Source organism: Urocitellus parryii, unplaced genomic scaffold (assembly GCF_045843805.1).
Source record: "Urocitellus parryii isolate mUroPar1 unplaced genomic scaffold, mUroPar1.hap1 Scaffold_2447, whole genome shotgun sequence".
Taxonomy (NCBI): Eukaryota; Metazoa; Chordata; class Mammalia; order Rodentia; family Sciuridae; genus Urocitellus; species Urocitellus parryii.
This window is the reverse complement of record NW_027552445.1, coordinates 44,876-69,028: the sequence shown is the minus strand read 5'-3', so window position 1 is coordinate 69,028 and position 24,153 is coordinate 44,876. Positions and strand designations below refer to the sequence as shown.

Sequence of the window (24,153 nt, the reverse complement as noted above, 5' to 3'; positions counted from 1 at the left end):
CTTTCGTCGGAACGCGGAGCCGGGCCCAGCTCAAAGCATGGGAGACCCTGCTTTAGTGCACAGGGGCGTGTGTTTCCGGGAGTCTGATGGGTTTTCTCTTCTCCTGGAAATGCTACAGTGTTGCCAGTGGTATTGCCACACAATGTTGGCTGGAGCCACGGTCCACCAGGGGAAGGAAGGTGGGTCTCCAGAGGGACCAGTGCCTGGATGAGTAGATGGACATAGAGGGAATGCACATGGAGAAACTGGGTCTTACCGCAAGCAGGTAATTTTGCTGCCACTTCTGTTAATGGATCCTCCTGATAGATGGTTGGCTCTCGAGTTGGGGCATCAGAAGTGCTTCAGGAAAAAGCCTTAGTATCCTTGTGTGCTTTTGGTCCGCCCGTGAGGCTGCATGCATGGTGGTTGCTGTGCATTCTGAAAGAGCATATACGCAGTTTGGATCCCGAATGAGCCACCGTTGTGGCAGACCACAGGGATGACTTCTCTTGTAGGAGGCGCCTGCGAACCCGAGACGTCAGCTTCTAGTTTTTGAGCATAGGACAGCCGCGAACGGTTTGGGTAGTGAAAGGCCTAAGTGGGTCCAAATTAGTGCGCAAGGATTGTTGCCTGTGCCTGAAGGAGGTAGAGAGTGATGAAATTCCCCTCTGTGCCAAGTGCCTTTCATAGGCGCTGGACAGGCCGCTGAGGGTCTCCTCTCCTGCACAAGTTGTGGGGTTCAGGCATTGGAACGTGTGGGTGGGGCCGGAGCTCCTGTTGGAATGGACGTCACCTGGGGCTCCCAGATGCCCGTGGCGATGGCCCAGAAAGGCAGGAGGTTTCCAGAGGACGTGCTTTCTCAAGTTCGCCCTTTCTTGCTTGGACATCCCGTGGAGGGAAGGAGTCAGGGTCAGATTGGTTTGCAGAGTTGGATGGAGATTCTCAGATGGGTTTCCTGTGGCTGGAAGAGTTTGTTGGGCAGCTTAAGAGCCACATGGGAACTGAGCTCAGGCCGGCATGGCGAGGGCAAGTGAAAAGGCTGCAGTCCCTAAAGAGTGTGAACTGAGGAGCAGCAGGCTGCGGAGCAGGCCAGTCATGGTTGTTTTTCATGGGCATCCCTCTCTTTTGTCTCCTTGCATACGCATGGCAGGTCGTGTTTCCACGGAAGGAGTGAAAGGTTGCCGCCGGCTCCTCTGGCTGTGGAAGATGCCCAGGGAGGACGGGGAACACCCGCATGCCCGTGCCTCTGTTTCCTGAGTGTGGCCCTTCGTAGCTGAGGATGGTAAGCGTCTCCTGGCCCCAAGTCACCGAGGTTGCTCCTTGCCGGGTGAGGGTCACAAGCGTGGATCGATGATGACTCCCACAAAAACATTCCTTGGAAGCTGAACAAAATGAGTGAAAACTCTATACCGTCTCTCTCATCGAAACTGAGGTCCACCACGTAGACGTAGGGGGCTGCAGTGAGCTGGGTGGTGGAGGGGAGAACCCTGTGGCCCTTTTTGGACGGGGGCTGTGTCAGAATGGACCCTGGAAGGGAAGGCCCATTTCAGCCGAGTTCACCTGGCGTTAGGACCCCGAGCCTGTAGTCCTCTGAGGGTCAGTCCTCTTTTGGTTTCGGCATGCATGGGTGGTCCAGAGCTCCAGACGTGAGGAAGACTTGGCCGGCCCGGCATGATTTCCTAGTGGGTGTTAGGCGGTAGGGTTCAGCCGTACTAGGAGGTTCTGGGCCGTGGCACAGGAGAATAGCTTTCCTCCTCTTGTGGACTGGAGACTTTTTGCCAAGGCGAGTAGCACCGTGCTGGTCTGCTGGGTGTTCCAGAGAAAAATTGAGGTCCACTTTCGTCGGAAGGCGGAGCCGGGCCCAGCTCAAAGCATGGGAGACCCTGCTTTAATGCACAGGGGCGTGGTGTTTCCGGGAGTCTGATGGGTTTTCTCTTCTCCTGGAAATGCTACAGTGTTGCCAGTGGTATTGCCACACAATGTTGGCTGGAGCCACGGTCCACCAGGGGAAGGAAGGGTGGGTCTCCAGAGGGACCAGTGCCTGGATGAGTAGATGGACATAGAGGGAATGCACATGGAGAAACTGGGTCTTACCGCAAGCGGGTACTTTTGCTGCCACTTCTGTTAATGGATCCTCCTGATAGATGGTTGGCTCTCGAGTTGGGGCATCAGAAGTGCTTCAGGAAAAAGCCTTAGTATCCTTGTGTGCTTTTGGTCCGCCCGTGAGGCTGCATGCATGGTGGTTGCTGTGCATTCTGAAAGAGCATATAGGCAGTTTGGATCCCGAATGAGCCACCCAGGTGGCAGACCTCAGGGATGACTTCTCTTGTAGGAGGCACCTGCAAACCCGAGACGTCAGCTTCTAGTTTTTGAGCTTAGGACAGCCGCGAACGGTTTGGGTAGTGGAAAGGCCTAAGTGGGTCCAAAGTAGTGCGCAAGGATTGTTGCCTGTGCCTGAAGGAGGTAGAGAGTGATGAAATTCCCCTCTGTGCCAAGTGCCTTTCATAGGCGCTGGACAGGCGCTGAGGGTCTCCTCTCCTGCACAAGTTGTGGGGTTCAGGCATTGGAACGTGTGGGTGGGGCCGGAGCTCCTGTTGGAATGGACGTCACCTGGGGCTCCCAGATGCCCGTGGCGATGGCCCAGAAAGACAGGAGGTTTCCAGAGGACGTGCTTTCTCAAGTTCGCCCTTTCTTGCTTGGACATCCCGTGGAGGGAAGGAGTCAGGGTCAGATTGGTTTGCAGAGTTGGATGGAGATTCTCAGATGGGTTTCCTGTGGCTGGAAGAGTTTGTTGGGCAGCTTAAGAGCCACATGGGAACTGAGCTCAGGCCGGCATGGCGAGGGCAAGTGAAAAGGCTGCAGTCCCTAAAGAGTGTGAACTGAGGAGCAGCAGGCTGCGGAGCAGGCCAGTCATGGTTGTTTTTCATGGGCATCCCTCTCTTTTGTCTCCTTGCATACGCATGGCAGGTCGTGTTTCCACGGAAGGAGTGAAAGGTTGCCGCCGGCTCCTCTGGCTGTGGGAAGATGCCCAGGGAGGACGGGGAACACCCGCATGCCCGTGCCCTCTGTTTCCTGAGTGTGGCCCTTCGTAGCTGAGGATGGTAAGCGTCTCCTGGCCCCAAGTCACCGAGGTTGCTCCTTGCCGGGTGAGGGTCACAAGCGTGGATCGATGATGACTCCCACAAAAACATTCCTTGGAAGCTGAACAAAATGAGTGAAAACTCTATACCGTCTCTCTCATCGAAACTGAGGTCCACCACGTAGACGTAGGGGGCTGCAGTGAGCTGGGTGGTGGAGGGGAGAACCCGGCCCTTTTTGGACGGGGGCTGTGTCAGAATGGACCCTGGAAGGGAAGGCCCATTTCAGCCGAGTTCACCTGGCGTTAGGACCCCGAGCCTGTAGTCCTCTGAGGGTCAGTCCTCTTTTTGTTTCGGCATGCATGGGTGGTCCAGAGCTCCAGACGTTGAGGAAGACATTGGCCTGCCCGGCATGATTTCCTAGTGGGTATTCGGCGGTAGGGTTCAGCCGTACTAGGAGGTTCTGGGCCGTGGCACAGGAGAATAGCTTTCCTCCTCTTGTGGACTGGAGACGTTTTTGCCAAGGCGAGTAGCACCGTGCTGGTCTGCTGGGTGTTCCAGAGAAAAATTGAGGTCCACTTTCGTCGGAACGCGGAGCCGGGCCCAGCTCAAAGCATGGGAGACCCTGCTTTAGTGCACAGGGGCGTGGTGTTTCCGGGAGTCTGATGGGTTTTCTCTTCTCCTGGAAATGCTACAGTGTTGCCAGTGGTATTGCCACACAATGTTGGCTGGAGCCACGGTCCACCAGGGGAAGGAAGGGTGGGTCTCCAGAGGGACCAGTGCCTGGATGAGTAGATGGACATAGAGGGAATGCACATGGAGAAACTGGGTCTTACCGCAAGCAGGTACTTTTGCTGCCACTTCTGTTAATGGATCCTCCTGATAGATGGTTGGCTCTCGAGTTGGGGCATCAGAAGTGCTTCAGGAAAAAGCCTTAGTATCCTTGTGTGCTTTTGGTCCGCCCGTGAGGCTGCATGCATGGTGGTTGCTGTGCATTCTGAAAGAGCATATAGGCAGTTTGGATCCCGAATGAGCCACCGTTGTGGCAGACCTCAGGGATGACTTCTCTTGTAGGAGGCGCCTGCGAACCCGAGACGTCAGCTTCTAGTTTTTGAGCATAGGACAGCCGCGAACGGTTTGGGTAGTGGAAAGGCCTAAGTGGGTCCAAAGTAGTGCGCAAGGATTGTTGCCTGTGCCTGAAGGAGGTAGAGAGTGATGAAATTCCCCTCTGTGCCAAGTGCCTTTCATAGGCGCTGGACAGGCGCTGAGGGTCTCCTCTCCTGCACAAGTTGTGGGGTTCAGGCATTGGAACGTGTGGGTGGGGCCGGAGCTCCTGTTGGAATGGACGTCACCTGGGGGCTCCCAGATGCCCGTGGCGATGGCCCAGAAAGACAGGAGGTTTCCAGAGGACGTGCTTTCTCAAGTTCGCCCTTTCTTGCTTGGACATCCCGTGGAGGGAAGGAGTCAGGGTCAGATTGGTTTGCAGAGTTGGATGGAGATTCTCAGATGGGTTTCCTGTGGCTGGAAGAGTTTGTTGGGCAGCTTAAGAGCCACATGGGAACTGAGCTCAGGCCGGCATGGCGAGGGCAACTGAAAAGGCTGCAGTCCCTAAAGAGTGTGAACTGAGGAGCAGCAGGCTGCGGAGCAGGCCAGTCATGGTTGTTTTTCATGGGCATCCCTCTCTTTTGTCTCCTTGCATACGCATGGCAGGTCGTGTTTCCACGGAAGGAGTGAAAGGTTGCCGCCGGCTCCTCTGGCTGTGGGAAGATGCCCAGGGAGGACGGGGAACACCCGCATGCCCGTGCCCTCTGTTTCCTGAGTGTGGCCCTTCGTAGCTGAGGATGGTAAGCGTCTCCTGGCCCCAAGTCACCGAGGTTGCTCCTTGCCGGGTGAGGGTCACAAGCGTGGATCGATGATGACTCCCACAAAAACATTCCTTGGAAGCTGAACAAAATGAGTGAAAACTCTATACCGTCTCTCTCATCGAAACTGAGGTCCACCACGTAGACGTAGGGGGCTGCAGTGAGCTGGGTGGTGGAGGGGAGAACCCTGTGGCCCTTTTTGGACGGGGGCTGTGTCAGAATGGACCCTGGAAGGGAAGGCCCATTTCAGCCGAGTTCACCTGGCGTTAGGACCCCGAGCCTGTAGTCCTCTGAGGGTCAGTCCTCTTTTGGTTTCGGCATGCATGGGTGGTCCAGAGCTCCAGACGTTGAGGAAGACATTGGCCTGCCCGGCATGATTTCCTAGTGGGTATTCGGCGGTAGGGTTCAGCCGTACTAGGAGGTTCTGGGCCGTGGCACAGGAGAATAGCTTTCCTCCTCTTGTGGACTGGAGACGTTTTTGCCAAGGCGAGTAGCACCGTGCTGGTCTGCTGGGTGTTCCAGAGAAAAATTGAGGTCCACTTTCGTCGGAACGCGGAGCCGGGCCCAGCTCAAAGCATGGGAGACCCTGCTTTAGTGCACAGGGGCGTGGTGTTTCCGGGAGTCTGATGGGTTTTCTCTTCTCCTGGAAATGCTACAGTGTTGCCAGTGGTATTGCCACACAATGTTGGCTGGAGCCACGGTCCACCAGGGGAAGGAAGGGTGGGTCTCCAGAGGGACCAGTGCCTGGATGAGTAGATGGACATAGAGGGAATGCACATGGAGAAACTGGGTCTTACCGCAAGCAGGTACTTTTGTTGCCACTTCTGTTAATGGATCCTCCTGATAGATGGTTGGCTCTCGAGTTGGGGCATCAGAAGTGCTTCAGGAAAAAGCCTTAGTATCCTTGTGTGCTTTTGGTCCGCCCGTGAGGCTGCATGCATGGTGGTTGCTGTGCATTCTGAAAGAGCATATAGGCAGTTTGGATCCCGAATGAGCCACCCAGGTGGCAGACCTCAGGGATGACTTCTCTTGTAGGAGGCACCTGCAAACCCGAGACGTCAGCTTCTAGTTTTTGAGCTTAGGACAGCCGCGAACGGTTTGGGTAGTGGAAAGGCCTAAGTGGGTCCAAAGTAGTGCGCAAGGATTGTTGCCTGTGCCTGAAGGAGGTAGAGAGTGATGAAATTCCCCTCTGTGCCAAGTGCCTTTCATAGGCGCTGGACAGGCGCTGAGGGTCTCCTCTCCTGCACAAGTTGTGGGGTTCAGGCATTGGAACGTGTGGGTGGGGCCGGAGCTCCTGTTGGAATGGACGTCACCTGGGGCTCCCAGATGCCCGTGGCGATGGCCCAGAAAGACAGGAGGTTTCCAGAGGACGTGCTTTCTCAAGTTCGCCCTTTCTTGCTTGGACATCCCGTGGAGGGAAGGAGTCAGGGTCAGATTGGTTTGCAGAGTTGGATGGAGATTCTCAGATGGGTTTCCTGTGGCTGGAAGAGTTTGTTGGGCAGCTTAAGAGCCACATGGGAACTGAGCTCAGGCCGGCATGGCGAGGGCAAGTGAAAAGGCTGCAGTCCCTAAAGAGTGTGAACTGAGGAGCAGCAGGCTGCGGAGCAGGCCAGTCATGGTTGTTTTCATGGGCATCCCTCTCTTTTGTCTCCTTGCATACGCATGGCAGGTCGTGTTTCCACGGAAGGAGTGAAAGGTTGCCGCCGGCTCCTCTGGCTGTGGGAAGATGCCCAGGGAGGACGGGGAACACCCGCATGCCCGTGCCCTCTGTTTCCTGAGTGTGGCCCTTCGTAGCTGAGGATGGTAAGCGTCTCCTGGCCCCAAGTCACCGAGGTTGCTCCTTGCCGGGTGAGGGTCACAAGCGTGGATCGATGATGACTCCCACAAAAACATTCCTTGGAAGCTGAACAAAATGAGTGAAAACTCTATACCGTCTCTCTCATCGAAACTGAGGTCCACCACGTAGACGTAGGGGGCTGCAGTGAGCTGGGTGGTGGAGGGGAGAACCCTGTGGTCCTTTTTGGACGGGGGCTGTGTCGGAATGGACCCTGGAAGGGAAGGCCCTTTTCAGCCGAGTTCACCTGGCGTTAGGACCCCGAGCCTGTAGTCCTCTGAGGGGTCAGTCCTCTTTTGGTTTCGGCATGCATGGGTGGTCCAGAGCTCCAGACGTTGAGGAAGACATTGGCCGGCCCGGCATGATTTCCTAGTGGGTATTCGGCGGTAGGGTTCAGCCGTACTAGGAGGTTCTGGGCCGTGGCACAGGAGAATAGCTTTCCTCCTCTTGTGGACTGGAGACTTTTTTGCCAAGGCGAGTAGCACCGTGCTGGTCTGCTGGGTGTTCCAGAGAAAAATTGAGGTCCACTTTCGTCGGAAGGCGGAGCCGGGCCCAGCTCAAAGCATGGGAGACCCTGCTTTAGTGCACAGGGGCGTGGTGTTTCCGGGAGTCTGATGGGTTTTCTCTTCTCCTGGAAATGCTACAGTGTTGCCAGTGGTATTGCCACACAATGTTGGCTGGAGCCACGGTCCACCAGGGGAAGGAAGGGTGGGTCTCCAGAGGGACCAGTGCCTGGATGAGTAGATGGACATAGAGGGAATGCACATGGAGAAACTGGGTCTTACCGCAAGCGGGTACTTTTGCTGCCACTTCTGTTAATGGATCCTCCTGATAGATGGTTGGCTCTCGAGTTGGGGCATCAGAAGTGCTTCAGGAAAAAGCCTTAGTATCCTTGTGTGCTTTTGGTCCGCCCGTGAGGCTGCATGCATGGTGGTTGCTGTGCATTCTGAAAGAGCATATACACAGTTTGGATCCCGAATGAGCCACCGTGGTGGCAGACCTCAGGGATGACTTCTCTTGTAGGAGGCACCTGCAAACCCGAGACGTCAGCTTCTAGTTTTTGAGCTTAGGACAGCCGCGAACGGTTTGGGTAGTGGAAAGGCCTAAGTGGGTCCAAAGTAGTGCGCAAGGATTGTTGCCTGTGCCTGAAGGAGGTAGAGAGTGATGAAATTCCCCTCTGTGCCAAGTGCCTTTCATAGGCGCTGGACAGGCGCTGAGGGTCTCCTCTCCTGCACAAGTTGTGGGGTTCAGGCATTGGAACGTGTGGGTGGGGCTGGAGCTCCTGTTGGAATGGACGTCACCTGGGCTCCCAGATGCCCGTGGCGATGGCCCAGAAAGACAGGAGGTTTCCAGAGGACGTGCTTTCTCAAGTTCGCCCTTTCTTGCTTGGACATCCCGTGGAGGGAAGGAGTCAGGGTCAGATTGGTTTGCAGAGTTGGATGGAGATTCTCAGATGGGTTTCCTGTGGCTGGAAGAGTTTGTTGGGCAGCTTAAGAGCCACATGGGAACTGAGCTCAGGCCGGCATGGCGAGGGCAAGTGAAAAGGCTGCAGTCCCTAAAGAGTGTGAACTGAGGAGCAGCAGGCTGCGGAGCAGGCCAGTCATGGTTGTTTTTCATGGGCATCCCTCTCTTTTGTCTCCTTGCATACGCATGGCAGGTCGTGTTTCCACGGAAGGAGTGAAAGGTTGCTGCCGGCTCCTCTGGCTGTGGGAAGATGCCCAGGGAGGACGGGGAACACCCGCATGCCCGTGCCCTCTGTTTCCTGAGTGTGGCCCTTCGTAGCTGAGGATGGTAAGCATCTCCTGGCCCCAAGTCACCGAGGTTGCTCCTTGCCGGGTGAGGGTCACAAGCGTGGATCGATGATGACTCCCACAAAAACATTCCTTGGAAGCTGAACAAAATGAGTGAAAACTCTATACCGTCTCTCTCATCGAAACTGAGGTCCACCACGTAGACGTAGGGGGCTGCAGTGAGCTGGGTGGTGGAGGGGAGAACCCTGTGGCCCTTTTTGGACGGGGGCTGTGTCAGAATGGACCCTGGAAGGGAAGGCCCATTTCAGCCGAGTTCACCTGGCGTTAGGACCCCGAGCCTGTAGTCCTCTGAGGGTCAGTCCTCTTTTTGTTTCGGCATGCATGGGTGGTCCAGAGCTCCAGACGTTGAGGAAGACATTGGCCTGCCCGGCATGATTTCCTAGTGGGTATTCGGCGGTAGGGTTCAGCCGTACTAGGAGGTTCTGGGCCGTGGCACAGGAGAATAGCTTTCCTCCTCTTGTGGACTGGAGACGTTTTTGCCAAGGCGAGTAGCACCGTGCTGGTCTGCTGGGTGTTCCAGAGAAAAATTGAGGTCCACTTTCGTCGGAACGCGGAGCCGGGCCCAGCTCAAAGCATGGGAGACCCTGCTTTAGTGCACAGGGGCGTGGTGTTTCCGGGAGTCTGATGGGTTTTCTCTTCTCCTGGAAATGCTACAGTGTTGCCAGTGGTATAGCCACACAATGTTGGCTGGAGCCACGGTCCACCAGGGGAAGGAAGGGTGGGTCTCCAGAGGGACCAGTGCCTGGATGAGTAGATGGACATAGAGGGAATGCACATGGAGAAACTGGGTCTTACCGCAAGCAGGTACTTTTGCTGCCACTTCTGTTAATGGATCCTCCTGATAGATGGTTGGCTCTCGAGTTGGGGCATCAGAAGTGCTTCAGGAAAAAGCCTTAGTATCCTTGTGTGCTTTTGGTCCGCCCGTGAGGCTGCATGCATGGTGGTTGCTGTGCATTCTGAAAGAGCATATAGGCAGTTTGGATCCCGAATGAGCCACCCAGGTGGCAGACCTCAGGGATGACTTCTCTTGTAGGAGGCACCTGCAAACCCGAGACGTCAGCTTCTAGTTTTTGAGCTTAGGACAGCCGCGAACGGTTTGGGTAGTGGAAAGGCCTAAGTGGGTCCAAAGTAGTGCGCAAGGATTGTTGCCTGTGCCTGAAGGAGGTAGAGAGTGATGAAATTCCCCTCTGTGCCAAGTGCCTTTCATAGGCGCTGGACAGGCGCTGAGGGTCTCCTCTCCTGCACAAGTTGTGGGGTTCAGGCATTGGAACGTGTGGGTGGGGCCGGAGCTCCTGTTGGAATGGACGTCACCTGGGGCTCCCAGATGCCCGTGGCGATGGCCCAGAAAGACAGGAGGTTTCCAGAGGACGTGCTTTCTCAAGTTCGCCCTTTCTTGCTTGGACATCCCGTGGAGGGAAGGAGTCAGGGTCAGATTGGTTTGCAGAGTTGGATGGAGATTCTCAGATGGGTTTCCTGTGGCTGGAAGAGTTTGTTGGGCAGCTTAAGAGCCACATGGGAACTGAGCTCAGGCCGGCATGGCGAGGGCAACTGAAAAGGCTGCAGTCCCTAAAGAGTGTGAACTGAGGAGCAGCAGGCTGCGGAGCAGGCCAGTCATGGTTGTTTTTCATGGGCATCCCTCTCTTTTGTCTCCTTGCATACGCATGGCAGGTCGTGTTTCCACGGAAGGAGTGAAAGGTTGCCGCCGGCTCCTCTGGCTGTGGGAAGATGCCCAGGGAGGACGGGGAACACCCGCATGCCCGTGCCCTCTGTTTCCTGAGTGTGGCCCTTCGTAGCTGAGGATGGTAAGCGTCTCCTGGCCCCAAGTCACCGAGGTTGCTCCTTGCCGGGTGAGGGTCACAAGCGTGGATCGATGATGACTCCCACAAAAACATTCCTTGGAAGCTGAACAAAATGAGTGAAAACTCTATACCGTCTCTCTCATCGAAACTGAGGTCCACCACGTAGACGTAGGGGGCTGCAGTGAGCTGGGTGGTGGAGGGGAGAACCCTGTGGCCCTTTTTGGACGGGGGCTGTGTCAGAATGGACCCTGGAAGGGAATTCCCTTTTCAGCCGAGTTCACCTGGCGTTAGGACCCCGAGCCTGTAGTCCTCTGAGGGTCAGTCCTCTTTTGGTTTCGGCATGCATGGGTGGTCCAGAGCTCCAGACGTTGAGGAAGACATTGGCCTGCCCGGCATGATTTCCTAGTGGGTATTCGGCGGTAGGGTTCAGCCGTACTAGGAGGTTCTGGGCCGTGGCACAGGAGAATAGCTTTCCTCCTCTTGTGGACTGGAGACGTTTTTGCCAAGGCGAGTAGCACCGTGCTGGTCTGCTGGGTGTTCCAGAGAAAAATTGAGGTCCACTTTCGTCGGAACGCGGAGCCGGGCCCAGCTCAAAGCATGGGAGACCCTGCTTTAGTGCACAGGGGCGTGGTGTTTCCGGGAGTCTGATGGGTTTTCTCTTCTCCTGGAAATGCTACAGTGTTGCCAGTGGTATTGCCACACAATGTTGGCTGGAGCCACGGTCCACCAGGGGAAGGAAGGGTGGGTCTCCAGAGGGACCAGTGCCTGGATGAGTAGATGGACATAGAGGGAATGCACATGGAGAAACTGGGTCTTACCGCAAGCAGGTACTTTTGCTGCCACTTCTGTTAATGGATCCTCCTGATAGATGGTTGGCTCTCGAGTTGGGGCATCAGAAGTGCTTCAGGAAAAAGCCTTAGTATCCTTGTGTGCTTTTGGTCCGCCCGTGAGGCTGCATGCATGGTGGTTGCTGTGCATTCTGAAAGAGCATATAGGCAGTTTGGATCCCGAATGAGCCACCGTTGTGGCAGACCTCAGGGATGACTTCTCTTGTAGGAGGCGCCTGCGAACCCGAGACGTCAGCTTCTAGTTTTTGAGCATAGGACAGCCGCGAACGGTTTGGGTAGTGGAAAGGCCTAAGTGGGTCCAAAGTAGTGCGCAAGGATTGTTGCCTGTGCCTGAAGGAGGTAGAGAGTGATGAAATTCCCCTCTGTGCCAAGTGCCTTTCATAGGCGCTGGACAGGCGCTGAGGGTCTCCTCTCCTGCACAAGTTGTGGGGTTCAGGCATTGGAACGTGTGGGTGGGGCCGGAGCTCCTGTTGGAATGGACGTCACCTGGGGCTCCCAGATGCCCGTGGCGATGGCCCAGAAAGGCAGGAGGTTTCCAGAGGACGTGCTTTCTCAAGTTCGCCCTTTCTTGCTTGGACATCCCGTGGAGGGAAGGAGTCAGGGTCAGATTGGTTTGCAGAGTTGGATGGAGATTCTCAGATGGGTTTCCTGTGGCTGGAAGAGTTTGTTGGGCAGCTTAAGAGCCACATGGGAACTGAGCTCAGGCCGGCATGGCGAGGGCAAGTGAAAAGGCTGCAGTCCCTAAAGAGTGTGAACTGAGGAGCAGCAGGCTGCGGAGCAGGCCAGTCATGGTTGTTTTTCATGGGCATCCCTCTCTTTTGTCTCCTTGCATACGCATGGCAGGTCGTGTTTCCACGGAAGGAGTGAAAGGTTGCCGCCGGTCCTCTGGCTGTGGGAAGATGCCCAGGGAGGACGGGGAACACCCGCATGCCCGTGCCCTCTGTTTCCTGAGTGTGGCCCTTCGTAGCTGAGGATGGTAAGCGTCTCCTGGCCCCAAGTCACCGAGGTTGCTCCTTGCCGGGTGAGGGTCACAAGCGTGGATCGATGATGACTCCCACAAAAACATTCCTTGGAAGCTGAACAAAATGAGTGAAAACTCTATACCGTCTCTCTCATCGAAAGTGAGGTCCACCACGTAGACGTAGGGGGCTGCAGTGAGCTGGGTGGTGGAGGGGAGAACCCTGTGGCCCTTTTTGGACGGGGGCTGTGTCAGAATGGACCCTGGAAGGGAAGGCCCTTTTCAGCCGAGTTCACCTGGCGTTAGGACCCCGAGCCTGTAGTCCTCTGAGGGTCAGTCCTCTTTTGGTTTCGGCATGCATGGGTGGTCCAGAGCTCCAGACGTTGAGGAAGACATTGGCCGGCCCGGCATGATTTCCTAGTGGGTGTTAGGCGGTAGGGTTCAGCCGTACTAGGAGGTTCTGGGCCGTGGCACAGGAGAATAGCTTTCCTCCTCTTGTGGACTGGAGACTTTTTTGCCAAGGCGAGTAGCACCGTGCTGGTCTGCTGGGTGTTCCAGAGAAAAATTGAGGTCCACTTTCGTCGGAAGGCGGAGCCGGGCCCAGCTCAAAGCATGGGAGACCCTGCTTTAATGCACAGGGGCGTGGTGTTTCCGGGAGTCTGATGGGTTTTCTCTTCTCCTGGAAATGCTACAGTGTTGCCAGTGGTATTGCCACACAATGTTGGCTGGAGCCAGGGTCCACCAGGGGAAGGAAGGGTGGGTCTCCAGAGGGACCAGTGCCTGGATGAGTAGATGGACATAGAGGGAATGCACATGGAGAAACTGGGTCTTACCGCAAGCGGGTACTTTTGCTGCCACTTCTGTTAATGGATCCTCCTGATAGATGGTTGGCTCTCGAGTTGGGGCATCAGAAGTGCTTCAGGAAAAAGCCTTAGTATCCTTGTGTGCTTTTGGTCCGCCCGTGAGGCTGCATGCATGGTGGTTGCTGTGCATTCTGAAAGAGCATATAGGCAGTTTGGATCCCGAATGAGCCACCCAGGTGGCAGACCTCAGGGATGACTTCTCTTGTAGGAGGCACCTGCAAACCCGAGACGTCAGCTTCTAGTTTTTGAGCTTAGGACAGCCGCGAACGGTTTGGGTAGTGGAAAGGCCTAAGTGGGTCCAAAGTAGTGCGCAAGGATTGTTGCCTGTGCCTGAAGGAGGTAGAGAGTGATGAAATTCCCCTCTGTGCCAAGTGCCTTTCATAGGCGCTGGACAGGCGCTGAGGGTCTCCTCTCCTGCACAAGTTGTGGGGTTCAGGCATTGGAACGTGTGGGTGGGGCCGGAGCTCCTGTTGGAATGGACGTCACCTGGGGCTCCCAGATGCCCGTGGCGATGGCCCAGAAAGACAGGAGGTTTCCAGAGGACGTGCTTTCTCAAGTTCGCCCTTTCTTGCTTGGACATCCCGTGGAGGGAAGGAGTCAGGGTCAGATTGGTTTGCAGAGTTGGATGGAGATTCTCAGATGGGTTTCCTGTGGCTGGAAGAGTTTGTTGGGCAGCTTAAGAGCCACATGGGAACTGAGCTCAGGCCGGCATGGCGAGGGCAAGTGAAAAGGCTGCAGTCCCTAAAGAGTGTGAACTGAGGAGCAGCAGGCTGCGGAGCAGGCCAGTCATGGTTGTTTTTCATGGGCATCCCTCTCTTTTGTCTCCTTGCATACGCATGGCAGGTCGTGTTTCCACGGAAGGAGTGAAAGGTTGCCACCGGCTCCTCTGGCTGTGGGAAGATGCCCAGGGAGGACGGGGAACACCCGCATGCCCGTGCCCTCTGTTTCCTGAGTGTGGCCCTTCGTAGCTGAGGATGGTAAGCGTCTCCTGGCCCCAAGTCACCGAGGTTGCTCCTTGCCGGGTGAGGGTCACAAGCGTGGATCGATGATGACTCCCACAAAAACATTCCTTGGAAGCTGAACAAAATGAGTGAAAACTCTATACCGTCTCTCTCATCGAAACTGAGGTCCACCACGTAGACGTAGGGGGCTGCAGTGAGCTGGGTGGTGGAGGGGAGAACCCTGTGGCCCTTTTTGGACGGGGGCTGTGTCAGAATGGACCCTGGAAGGGAAGGCCCATTTCAGCCGAGTTCACCTGGCGTTAGGACCCCGAGCCTGTAGTCCTCTGAGGGTCAGTCCTCTTTTGGTTTCGGCATGCATGGGTGGTCCAGAGCTCCAGACGTTGAGGAAGACATTGGCCTGCCCGGCATGATTTCCTAGTGGGTATTCGGCGGTAGGGTTCAGCAGTACTAGGAGGTTCTGGGCCGTGGCACAGGAGAATAGCTTTCCTCCTCTTGTGGACTGGAGACGTTTTTGCCAAGGCGAGTAGCACCGTGCTGGTCTGCTGGGTGTTCCAGAGAAAAATTGAGGTCCACTTTCGTCGGAAGGCGGAGCCTGGCCCAGCTCAAAGCATGGGAGACCCTGCTTTAGTGCACAGGGGCGTGGTGTTTCCGGGAGTCTGATGGGTTTTCTCTTCTCCTGGAAATGCTACAGTGTTGCCAGTGGTATTGCCACACAATGTTGGCTGGAGCCACGGTCCACCAGGGGAAGGAAGGGTGGGTCTCCAGAGGGACCAGTGCCTGGATGAGTAGATGGACATAGAGGGAATGCACATGGAGAAACTGGGTCTTACCGCAAGCAGGTACTTTTGCTGCCACTTCTGTTAATGGATCCTCCTGATAGATGGTTGGCTCTCGAGTTGGGGCATCAGAAGTGCTTCAGGAAAAAGCCTTAGTATCCTTGTGTGCTTTTGGTCCGCCCGTGAGGCTGCATGCATGGTGGTTGCTGTGCATTCTGAAAGAGCATATAGGCAGTTTGGATCCCGAATGAGCCACCCAGGTGGCAGACCTCAGGGATGACTTCTCTTGTAGGAGGCACCTGCAAACCCGAGACGTCAGCTTCTAGTTTTTGAGCTTAGGACAGCCGCGAACGGTTTGGGTAGTGGAAAGGCCTAAGTGGGTCCAAAGTAGTGCGCAAGGATTGTTGCCTGTGCCTGAAGGAGGTAGAGAGTGATGAAATTCCCCTCTGTGCCAAGTGCCTTTCATAGGCGCTGGACAGGCGCTGAGGGTCTCCTCTCCTGCACAAGTTGTGGGGTTCAGGCATTGGAACGTGTGGGTGGGGCCGGAGCTCCTGTTGGAATGGACGTCACCTGGGGCTCCCAGATGCCCGTGGCGATGGCCCAGAAAGACAGGAGGTTTCCAGAGGACGTGCTTTCTCAAGTTCGCCCTTTCTTGCTTGGACATCCCGTGGAGGGAAGGAGTCAGGGTCAGATTGGTTTGCAGAGTTGGATGGAGATTCTCAGATGGGTTTCCTGTGGCTGGAAGAGTTTGTTGGGCAGCTTAAGAGCCACATGGGAACTGAGCTCAGGCCGGCATGGCGAGGGCAAGTGAAAAGGCTGCAGTCCCTAAAGAGGGTGAATTGAGGAGCAGCAGGCTGCGGAGCAGGCCAGTCATGGTTGTTTTTCATGGGCATCCCTCTCTTTTGTCTCCTTGCATACGCATGGCAGGTCGTGTTTCCACGGAAGGAGTGAAAGGTTGCCGCCGGCTCCTCTGGCTGTGGGAAGATGCCCAGGGAGGACGGGGAACACCCGCATGCCCGTGCCCTCTGTTTCCTGAGTGTGGCCCTTCGTAGCTGAGGATGGTAAGCGTCTCCTGGCCCCAAGTCACCGAGGTTGCTCCTTGCCGGGTGAGGGTCACAAGCGTGGATCGATGATGACTCCCACAAAAACATTCCTTGGAAGCTGAACAAAATGAGTGAAAACTCTATACCGTCTCTCTCATCGAAACTGAGGTCCACCACGTAGACGTAGGGGGCTGCAGTGAGCTGGGTGGTGGAGGGGAGAACCCTGTGGCCCTTTTTGGACGGGGGCTGTGTCAGAATGGACCCTGGAAGGGAATTCCCTTTTCAGCCGAGTTCACCTGGCGTTAGGACCCCGAGCCTGTAGTCCTCTGAGGGTCAGTCCTCTTTTGGTTTCGGCATGCATGGGTGGTCCAGAGCTCCAGACGTTGAGGAAGACATTGGCCTGCCCGGCATGATTTCCTAGTGGGTATTCGGCGGTAGGGTTCAGCCGTACTAGGAGGTTCTGGGCCGTGGCACAGGAGAATAGCTTTCCTCCTCTTGTGGACTGGAGACTTTTTTGCCAAGGCGAGTAGCACCGTGCTGGTCTGCTGGGTGTTCCAGAGAAAAATTGAGGTCCACTTTCGTCGGAAGGCGGAGCCGGGCCCAGCTCAAAGCATGGGAGACCCTGCTTTAGTGCACAGGGGCGTGGTGTTTCCGGGAGTCTGATGGGTTTTCTCTTCTCCTGGAAATGCTACAGTGTTGCCAGTGGTATTGCCACACAATGTTGGCTGGAGCCACGGTCCACCAGGGGAAGGAAGGGTGGGTCTCCAGAGGGACCAGTGCCTGGATGAGTAGATGGACATAGAGGGAATGCACATGGAGAAACTGGGTCTTACCGCAAGCGGGTACTTTTGCTGCCACTTCTGTTAATGGATCCTCCTGATAGATGGTTGGCTCTCGAGTTGGGGCATCAGAAGTGCTTCAGGAAAAAGCCTTAGTATCCTTGTGTGCTTTTGGTCCGCCCGTGAGGCTGCATGCATGGTGGTTGCTGTGCATTCTGAAAGAGCATATAGGCAGTTTGGATCCCGAATGAGCCACCGTGGTGGCAGACCTCAGGGATGACTTCTCTTGTAGGAGGCGCCTGCGAACCCGAGACGTCAGCTTCTAGTTTTTGAGCATAGGACAGCCGCGAACGGTTTGGGTAGTGGAAAGGCCTAAGTGGGTCCAAATTAGTGCGCAAGGATTGTTGCCTGTGCCTGAAGGAGGTAGAGAGTGATGAAATTCCCCTCTGTGCCAAGTGCCTTTCATAGGCGCTGGACAGGCGCTGAGGGTCTCCTCTCCTGCACAAGTTGTGGGGTTCAGGCATTGGAACGTGTGGGTGGGGCCGGAGCTCCTGTTGGAATGGACGTCACCTGGGGCTCCCAGATGCCCGTGGCGATGGCCCAGAAAGGCAGGAGGTTTCCAGAGGACGTGCTTTCTCAAGTTCGCCCTTTCTTGCTTGGACATCCCGTGGAGGGAAGGAGTCAGGGTCAGATTGGTTTGCAGAGTTGGATGGAGATTCTCAGATGGGTTTCCTGTGGCTGGAAGAGTTTGTTGGGCAGCTTAAGAGCCACATGGGAACTGAGCTCAGGCCGGCATGGCGAGGGCAAGTGAAAAGGCTGCAGTCCCTAAAGAGTGTGAACTGAGGAGCAGCAGGCTGCGGAGCAGGCCAGTCATGGTTGTTTTTCATGGGCATCCCTCTCTTTTGTCTCCTTGCATACGCATGGCAGGTCGTGTTTCCACGGAAGGAGTGAAAGGTTGCCGCCGGCTCCTCTGGCTGTGGGAAGATGCCCAGGGAGGACGGGGAACACCCGCATGCCCGTGCCCTCTGTTTCCTGAGTGTGGCCCTTCGTAGCTGAGGATGGTAAGCGTCTCCTGGCCCCAAGTCACCGAGGTTGCTCCTTGCCGGGTGAGGGTCACAAGCGTGGATCGATGATGACTCCCACAAAAACATTCCTTGGAAGCTGAACAAAATGAGTGAAAACTCTATACCGTCTCTCTCATCGAAACTGAGGTCCACCACGTAGACATAGGGGGCTGCAGTGAGCTGGGTGGTGGAGGGGAGAACCCTGTGGTCCTTTTTGGACGGGGGCTGTGTCGGAATGGACCCTGGAAGGGAAGGCCCTTTTCAGCCGAGTTCACCTGGCGTTAGGACCCCGAGCCTGTAGTCCTCTGAGGGTCAGTCCTCTTTTGGTTTCGGCATGCATGGGTGGTCCAGAGCTCCAGACGTTGAGGAAGACATTGGCCGGCCCGGCATGATTTCCTAGTGGGTATTCGGCGGTAGGGTTCAGCCGTACTAGGAGGTTCTGGGCCGTGGCACAGGAGAATAGCTTTCCTCCTCTTGTGGACTGGAGACTTTTTTGCCAAGGCGAGTAGCACCGTGCTGGTCTGCTGGGTGTTCCAGAGAAAAATTGAGGTCCACTTTCGTCGGAAGGCGGAGCCGGGCCCAGCTCAAAGCATGGGAGACCCTGCTTTAGTGCACAGGGGCGTGGTGTTTCCGGGAGTCTGATGGGTTTTCTCTTCTCCTGGAAATGCTACAGTGTTGCCAGTGGTATTGCCACACAATGTTGGCTGGAGCCACGGTCCACCAGGGGAAGGAAGGGTGGGTCTCCAGAGGGACCAGTGCCTGGATGAGTAGATGGACATAGAGGGAATGCACATGGAGAAACTGGGTCTTACCGCAAGCGGGTACTTTTGCTGCCACTTCTGTTAATGGATCCTCCTGATAGATGGTTGGCTCTCGAGTTGGGGCATCAGAAGTGCTTCAGGAAAAAGCCTTAGTATCCTTGTGTGCTTTTGGTCCGCCCGTGAGGCTGCATGCATGGTGGTTGCTGTGCATTCTGAAAGAGCATATAGGCAGTTTGGATCCCGAATGAGCCACCCAGGTGGCAGACCTCAGGGATGACTTCTCTTGTAGGAGGCACCTGCAAACCCGAGACGTCAGCTTCTAGTTTTTGAGCTTAGGACAGCCGCGAACGGTTTGGGTAGTGGAAAGGCCTAAGTGGGTCCAAAGTAGTGCGCAAGGATTGTTGCCTGTGCCTGAAGGAGGTAGAGAGTGATGAAATTCCCCTCTGTGCCAAGTGCCTTTCATAGGCGCTGGACAGGCGCTGAGGGTCTCCTCTCCTGCACAAGTTGTGGGGTTCAGGCATTGGAACGTGTGGGTGGGGCTGGAGCTCCTGTTGGAATGGACGTCACCTGGGGCTCCCAGATGCCCGTGGCGATGGCCCAGAAAGACAGGAGGTTTCCAGAGGACGTGCTTTCTCAAGTTCGCCCTTTCTTGCTTGGACATCCCGTGGAGGGAAGGAGTCAGGGTCAGATTGGTTTGCAGAGTTGGATGGAGATTCTCAGATGGGTTTCCTGTGGCTGGAAGAGTTTGTTGGGCAGCTTAAGAGCCACATGGGAACTGAGCTCAGGCCGGCATGGCGAGGGCAAGTGAAAAGGCTGCAGTCCCTAAAGAGTGTGAACTGAGGAGCAGCAGGCTGCGGAGCAGGCCAGTCATGGTTGTTTTTCATGGGCATCCCTCTCTTTTGTCTCCTTGCATACGCATGGCAGGTCGTGTTTCCACGGAAGGAGTGAAAGGTTGCTGCCGGCTCCTCTGGCTGTGGGAAGATGCCCAGGGAGGACGGGGAACACCCGCATGCCCGTGCCCTCTGTTTCCTGAGTGTGGCCCTTCGTAGCTGAGGATGGTAAGCGTCTCCTGGCCCCAAGTCACCGAGGTTGCTCCTTGCCGGGTGAGGGTCACAAGCGTGGATCGATGATGACTCCCACAAAAACATTCCTTGGAAGCTGAACAAAATGAGTGAAAACTCTATACCGTCTCTCTCATCGAAACTGAGGTCCACCACGTAGACGTAGGGGGCTGCAGTGAGCTGGGTGGTGGAGGGGAGAACCCTGTGGCCCTTTTTGGACGGGGGCTGTGTCAGAATGGACCCTGGAAGGGAAGGCCCATTTCAGCCGAGTTCACCTGGCGTTAGGACCCCGAGCCTGTAGTCCTCTGAGGGTCAGTCCTCTTTTTGTTTCGGCATGCATGGGTGGTCCAGAGCTCCAGACGTTGAGGAAGACATTGGCCTGCCCGGCATGATTTCCTAGTGGGTATTCGGCGGTAGGGTTCAGCCGTACTAGGAGGTTCTGGGCCGTGGCACAGGAGAATAGCTTTCCTCCTCTTGTGGACTGGAGACGTTTTTGCCAAGGCGAGTAGCACCGTGCTGGTCTGCTGGGTGTTCCAGAGAAAAATTGAGGTCCACTTTCGTCGGAACGCGGAGCCGGGCCCAGCTCAAAGCATGGGAGACCCTGCTTTAGTGCACAGGGGCGTGGTGTTTCCGGGAGTCTGATGGGTTTTCTCTTCTCCTGGAAATGCTACAGTGTTGCCAGTGGTATAGCCACACAATGTTGGCTGGAGCCACGGTCCACCAGGGGAAGGAAGGGTGGGTCTCCAGAGGGACCAGTGCCTGGATGAGTAGATGGACATAGAGGGAATGCACATGGAGAAACTGGGTCTTACCGCAAGCAGGTACTTTTGCTGCCACTTCTGTTAATGGATCCTCCTGATAGATGGTTGGCTCTCGAGTTGGGGCATCAGAAGTGCTTCAGGAAAAAGCCTTAGTATCCTTGTGTGCTTTTGGTCCGCCCGTGAGGCTGCATGCATGGTGGTTGCTGTGCATTCTGAAAGAGCATATAGGCAGTTTGGATCCCGAATGAGCCACCCAGGTGGCAGACCTCAGGGATGACTTCTCTTGTAGGAGGCGCCTGCGAACCCGAGACGTCAGCTTCTAGTTTTTGAGCATAGGACAGCCGCGAACGGTTTGGGTAGTGGAAAGGCCTAAGTGGGTCCAAAGTAGTGCGCAAGGATTGTTGCCTGTGCCTGAAGGAGGTAGAGAGTGATGAAATTCCCCTCTGTGCCAAGTGCCTTTCATAGGCGCTGGACAGGCGCTGAGGGTCTCCTCTCCTGCACAAGTTGTGGGGTTCAGGCATTGGAACGTGTGGGTGGGGCCGGAGCTCCTGTTGGAATGGACGTCACCTGGGGCTCCCAGATGCCCGTGGCGATGGCCCAGAAAGGCAGGAGGTTTCCAGAGGACGTGCTTTCTCAAGTTCGCCCTTTCTTGCTTGGACATCCCGTGGAGGGAAGGAGTCAGGGTCAGATTGGTTTGCAGAGTTGGATGGAGATTCTCAGATGGGTTTCCTGTGGCTGGAAGAGTTTGTTGGGCAGCTTAAGAGCCACATGGGAACTGAGCTCAGGCCGGCATGGCGAGGGCAAGTGAAAAGGCTGCAGTCCCTAAAGAGTGTGAACTGAGGAGCAGCAGGCTGCGGAGCAGGCCAGTCATGGTTGTTTTTCATGGGCATCCCTCTCTTTTGTCTCCTTGCATACGCATGGCAGGTCGTGTTTCCACGGAAGGAGTGAAAGGTTGCTGCCGGCTCCTCTGGCTGTGGGAAGATGCCCAGGGAGGACGGGGAACACCCGCATGCCCGTGCCCTCTGTTTCCTGAGTGTGGCCCTTCGTAGCTGAGGATGGTAAGCGTCTCCTGGCCCCAAGTCACCGAGGTTGCTCCTTGCCGGGTGAGGGTCACAAGCGTGGATCGATGATGACTCCCACAAAAACATTCCTTGGAAGCTGAACAAAATGAGTGAAAACTCTATACCGTCTCTCTCATCGAAACTGAGGTCCACCACGTAGACGTAGGGGGCTGCAGTGAGCTGGGTGGTGGAGGGGAGAACCCTGTGGCCCTTTTTGGACGGGGGCTGTGTCAGAATGGACCCTGGAAGGGAATTCCCTTTTCAGCCGAGTTCACCTGGCGTTAGGACCCCGAGCCTGTAGTCCTCTGAGGGTCAGTCCTCTTTTGGTTTCGGCATGCATGGGTGGTCCAGAGCTCCAGACGTTGAGGAAGACATTGGCCTGCCCGGCATGATTTCCTAGTGGGTATTCGGCGGTAGGGTTCAGCCGTACTAGGAGGTTCTGGGCCGTGGCACAGGAGAATAGCTTTCCTCCTCTTGTGGACTGGAGACTTTTTTGCCAAGGCGAGTAGCACCGTGCTGGTCTGCTGGGTGTTCCAGAGAAAAATTGAGGTCCACTTTCGTCGGAAGGCGGAGCCGGGCCCAGCTCAAAGCATGGGAGACCCTGCTTTAGTGCACAGGGGCGTGGTGTTTCCGGGAGTCTGATGGGTTTTCTCTTCTCCTGGAAATGCTACAGTGTTGCCAGTGGTATTGCCACACAATGTTGGCTGGAGCCACGGTCCACCAGGGGAAGGAAGGGTGGGTCTCCAGAGGGACCAGTGCCTGGATGAGTAGATGGACATAGAGGGAATGCACATGGAGAAACTGGGTCTTACCGCAAGCGGGTACTTTTGCTGCCACTTCTGTTAATGGATCCTCCTGATAGATGGTTGGCTCTCGAGTTGGGGCATCAGAAGTGCTTCAGGAAAAAGCCTTAGTATCCTTGTGTGCTTTTGGTCCGCCCGTGAGGCTGCATGCATGGTGGTTGCTGTGCATTCTGAAAGAGCATATAGGCAGTTTGGATCCCGAATGAGCCACCGTGGTGGCAGACCTCAGGGATGACTTCTCTTGTAGGAGGCGCCTGCGAACCCGAGACGTCAGCTTCTAGTTTTTGAGCATAGGACAGCCGCGAACGGTTTGGGTAGTGGAAAGGCCTAAGTGGGTCCAAATTAGTGCGCAAGGATTGTTGCCTGTGCCTGAAGGAGGTAGAGAGTGATGAAATTCCCCTCTGTGCCAAGTGCCTTTCATAGGCGCTGGACAGGCGCTGAGGGTCTCCTCTCCTGCACAAGTTGTGGGGTTCAGGCATTGGAACGTGTGGGTGGGGCCGGAGCTCCTGTTGGAATGGACGTCACCTGGGGCTCCCAGATGCCCGTGGCGATGGCCCAGAAAGGCAGGAGGTTTCCAGAGGACGTGCTTTCTCAAGTTCGCCCTTTCTTGCTTGGACATCCCGTGGAGGGAAGGAGTCAGGGTCAGATTGGTTTGCAGAGTTGGATGGAGATTCTCAGATGGGTTTCCTGTGGCTGGAAGAGTTTGTTGGGCAGCTTAAGAGCCACATGGGAACTGAGCTCAGGCCGGCATGGCGAGGGCAAGTGAAAAGGCTGCAGTCCCTAAAGAGTGTGAACTGAGGAGCAGCAGGCTGCGGAGCAGGCCAGTCATGGTTGTTTTTCATGGGCATCCCTCTCTTTTGTCTCCTTGCATACGCATGGCAGGTCGTGTTTCCACGGAAGGAGTGAAAGGTTGCCACCGGCTCCTCTGGCTGTGGGAAGATGCCCAGGGAGGACGGGGAACACCCGCATGCCCGTGCCCTCTGTTTCCTGAGTGTGGCCCTTCGTAGCTGAGGATGGTAAGCGTCTCCTGGCCCCAAGTCACCGAGGTTGCTCCTTGCCGGGTGAGGGTCACAAGCGTGGATCGATGATGACTCCCACAAAAACATTCCTTGGAAGCTGAACAAAATGAGTGAAAAGTCTATACCGTCTCTCTCATCGAAACTGAGGTCCACCACGTAGACGTAGGGGGCTGCAGTGAGCTGGGTGGTGGAGGGGAGAACCCTGTGGCCCTTTTTGGACGGGGGCTGTGTCGGAATGGACCCTGGAAGGGAAGGCCCTTTTCAGCCGAGTTCACCTGGCGTTAGGACCCCGAGCCTGTAGTCCTCTGAGGGTCAGTCCTCTTTTGGTTTCGGCATGCATGGGTGGTCCAGAGCTCCAGACGTTGAGGAAGACATTGGCCGGCCCGGCATGATTTCCTAGTGGGTGTTAGGCGGTAGGGTTCAGCCGTACTAGGAGGTTCTGGGCCGTGGCACAGGAGAATAGCTTTCCTCCTCTTGTGGACTGGAGACTTTTTTGCCAAGGCGAGTAGCACCGTGCTGGTCTGCTGGGTGTTCCAGAGAAAAATTGAGGTCCACTTTCGTCGGAAGGCGGAGCCGGGCCGGCTCAAAGCATGGGAGACCCTGCTTTAGTGCACAGGGGCGTGGTGTTTCCGGGAGTCTGATGGGTTTTCTCTTCTCCTGGAAATGCTACAGTGTTGCCAGTGGTATAGCCACACAATGTTGGCTGGAGCCACGGTCCACCAGGGGAAGGAAGGGTGGGTCTCCAGAGGGACCAGTGCCTGGATGAGTAGATGGACATAGAGGGAATGCACATGGAGAAACTGGGTCTTACCGCAAGCAGGTACTTTTGCTGCCACTTCTGTTAATGGATCCTCCTGATAGATGGTTGGCTCTCGAGTTGGGGCATCAGAAGTGCTTCAGGAAAAAGCCTTAGTATCCTTGTGTGCTTTTGGTCCGCCCGTGAGGCTGCATGCATGGTGGTTGCTGTGCATTCTGAAAGAGCATATAGGCAGTTTGGATCCCGAATGAGCCACCCAGGTGGCAGACCTCAGG

General features: G+C 55.8%; 13 non-coding genes across 13 annotated transcripts; all 13 read left to right on the top strand.

Moving 5' to 3' along the window:
• Positions 1 to 1,323: 1,323 nt before the first annotated feature.
• Positions 1,324 to 1,415, top strand: LOC144251863 (small nucleolar RNA SNORD116). The gene has a single exon (XR_013342784.1). It is a non-coding gene; the product is annotated as a small nucleolar RNA SNORD116 (small nucleolar RNA).
• Positions 1,416 to 3,142: 1,727 nt separating this feature from the next.
• On the top strand, positions 3,143 to 3,234 carry LOC144251862 (small nucleolar RNA SNORD116). The gene has a single exon (XR_013342783.1). It is a non-coding gene; the product is annotated as a small nucleolar RNA SNORD116 (small nucleolar RNA).
• Positions 3,235 to 4,962: 1,728 nt separating this feature from the next.
• Positions 4,963 to 5,054, top strand: LOC144251861 (small nucleolar RNA SNORD116). Its single transcript, XR_013342782.1, has one exon. It is a non-coding gene; the product is annotated as a small nucleolar RNA SNORD116 (small nucleolar RNA).
• A 1,729-nt stretch (positions 5,055 to 6,783) lies between these two features.
• LOC144251860 (small nucleolar RNA SNORD116) lies at positions 6,784 to 6,875 on the top strand. Its single transcript, XR_013342781.1, has one exon. It is a non-coding gene; the product is annotated as a small nucleolar RNA SNORD116 (small nucleolar RNA).
• A 1,730-nt stretch (positions 6,876 to 8,605) lies between these two features.
• On the top strand, positions 8,606 to 8,697 carry LOC144251859 (small nucleolar RNA SNORD116). The gene has a single exon (XR_013342780.1). It is a non-coding gene; the product is annotated as a small nucleolar RNA SNORD116 (small nucleolar RNA).
• A 1,730-nt stretch (positions 8,698 to 10,427) lies between these two features.
• Positions 10,428 to 10,519, top strand: LOC144251858 (small nucleolar RNA SNORD116). Its single transcript, XR_013342779.1, has one exon. It is a non-coding gene; the product is annotated as a small nucleolar RNA SNORD116 (small nucleolar RNA).
• Positions 10,520 to 12,248: 1,729 nt separating this feature from the next.
• LOC144251890 (small nucleolar RNA SNORD116) lies at positions 12,249 to 12,340 on the top strand. The gene has a single exon (XR_013342811.1). It is a non-coding gene; the product is annotated as a small nucleolar RNA SNORD116 (small nucleolar RNA).
• Positions 12,341 to 14,070: 1,730 nt separating this feature from the next.
• Positions 14,071 to 14,162, top strand: LOC144251857 (small nucleolar RNA SNORD116). Its single transcript, XR_013342778.1, has one exon. It is a non-coding gene; the product is annotated as a small nucleolar RNA SNORD116 (small nucleolar RNA).
• Positions 14,163 to 15,892: 1,730 nt separating this feature from the next.
• Positions 15,893 to 15,984, top strand: LOC144251856 (small nucleolar RNA SNORD116). Its single transcript, XR_013342777.1, has one exon. It is a non-coding gene; the product is annotated as a small nucleolar RNA SNORD116 (small nucleolar RNA).
• Positions 15,985 to 17,714: 1,730 nt separating this feature from the next.
• LOC144251855 (small nucleolar RNA SNORD116) lies at positions 17,715 to 17,806 on the top strand. Its single transcript, XR_013342776.1, has one exon. It is a non-coding gene; the product is annotated as a small nucleolar RNA SNORD116 (small nucleolar RNA).
• A 1,730-nt stretch (positions 17,807 to 19,536) lies between these two features.
• Positions 19,537 to 19,628, top strand: LOC144251854 (small nucleolar RNA SNORD116). The gene has a single exon (XR_013342775.1). It is a non-coding gene; the product is annotated as a small nucleolar RNA SNORD116 (small nucleolar RNA).
• A 1,730-nt stretch (positions 19,629 to 21,358) lies between these two features.
• LOC144251852 (small nucleolar RNA SNORD116) lies at positions 21,359 to 21,450 on the top strand. The gene has a single exon (XR_013342773.1). It is a non-coding gene; the product is annotated as a small nucleolar RNA SNORD116 (small nucleolar RNA).
• A 1,730-nt stretch (positions 21,451 to 23,180) lies between these two features.
• Positions 23,181 to 23,272, top strand: LOC144251876 (small nucleolar RNA SNORD116). Its single transcript, XR_013342797.1, has one exon. It is a non-coding gene; the product is annotated as a small nucleolar RNA SNORD116 (small nucleolar RNA).
• The last annotated feature ends 881 nt before the right edge of the window (positions 23,273 to 24,153 follow it).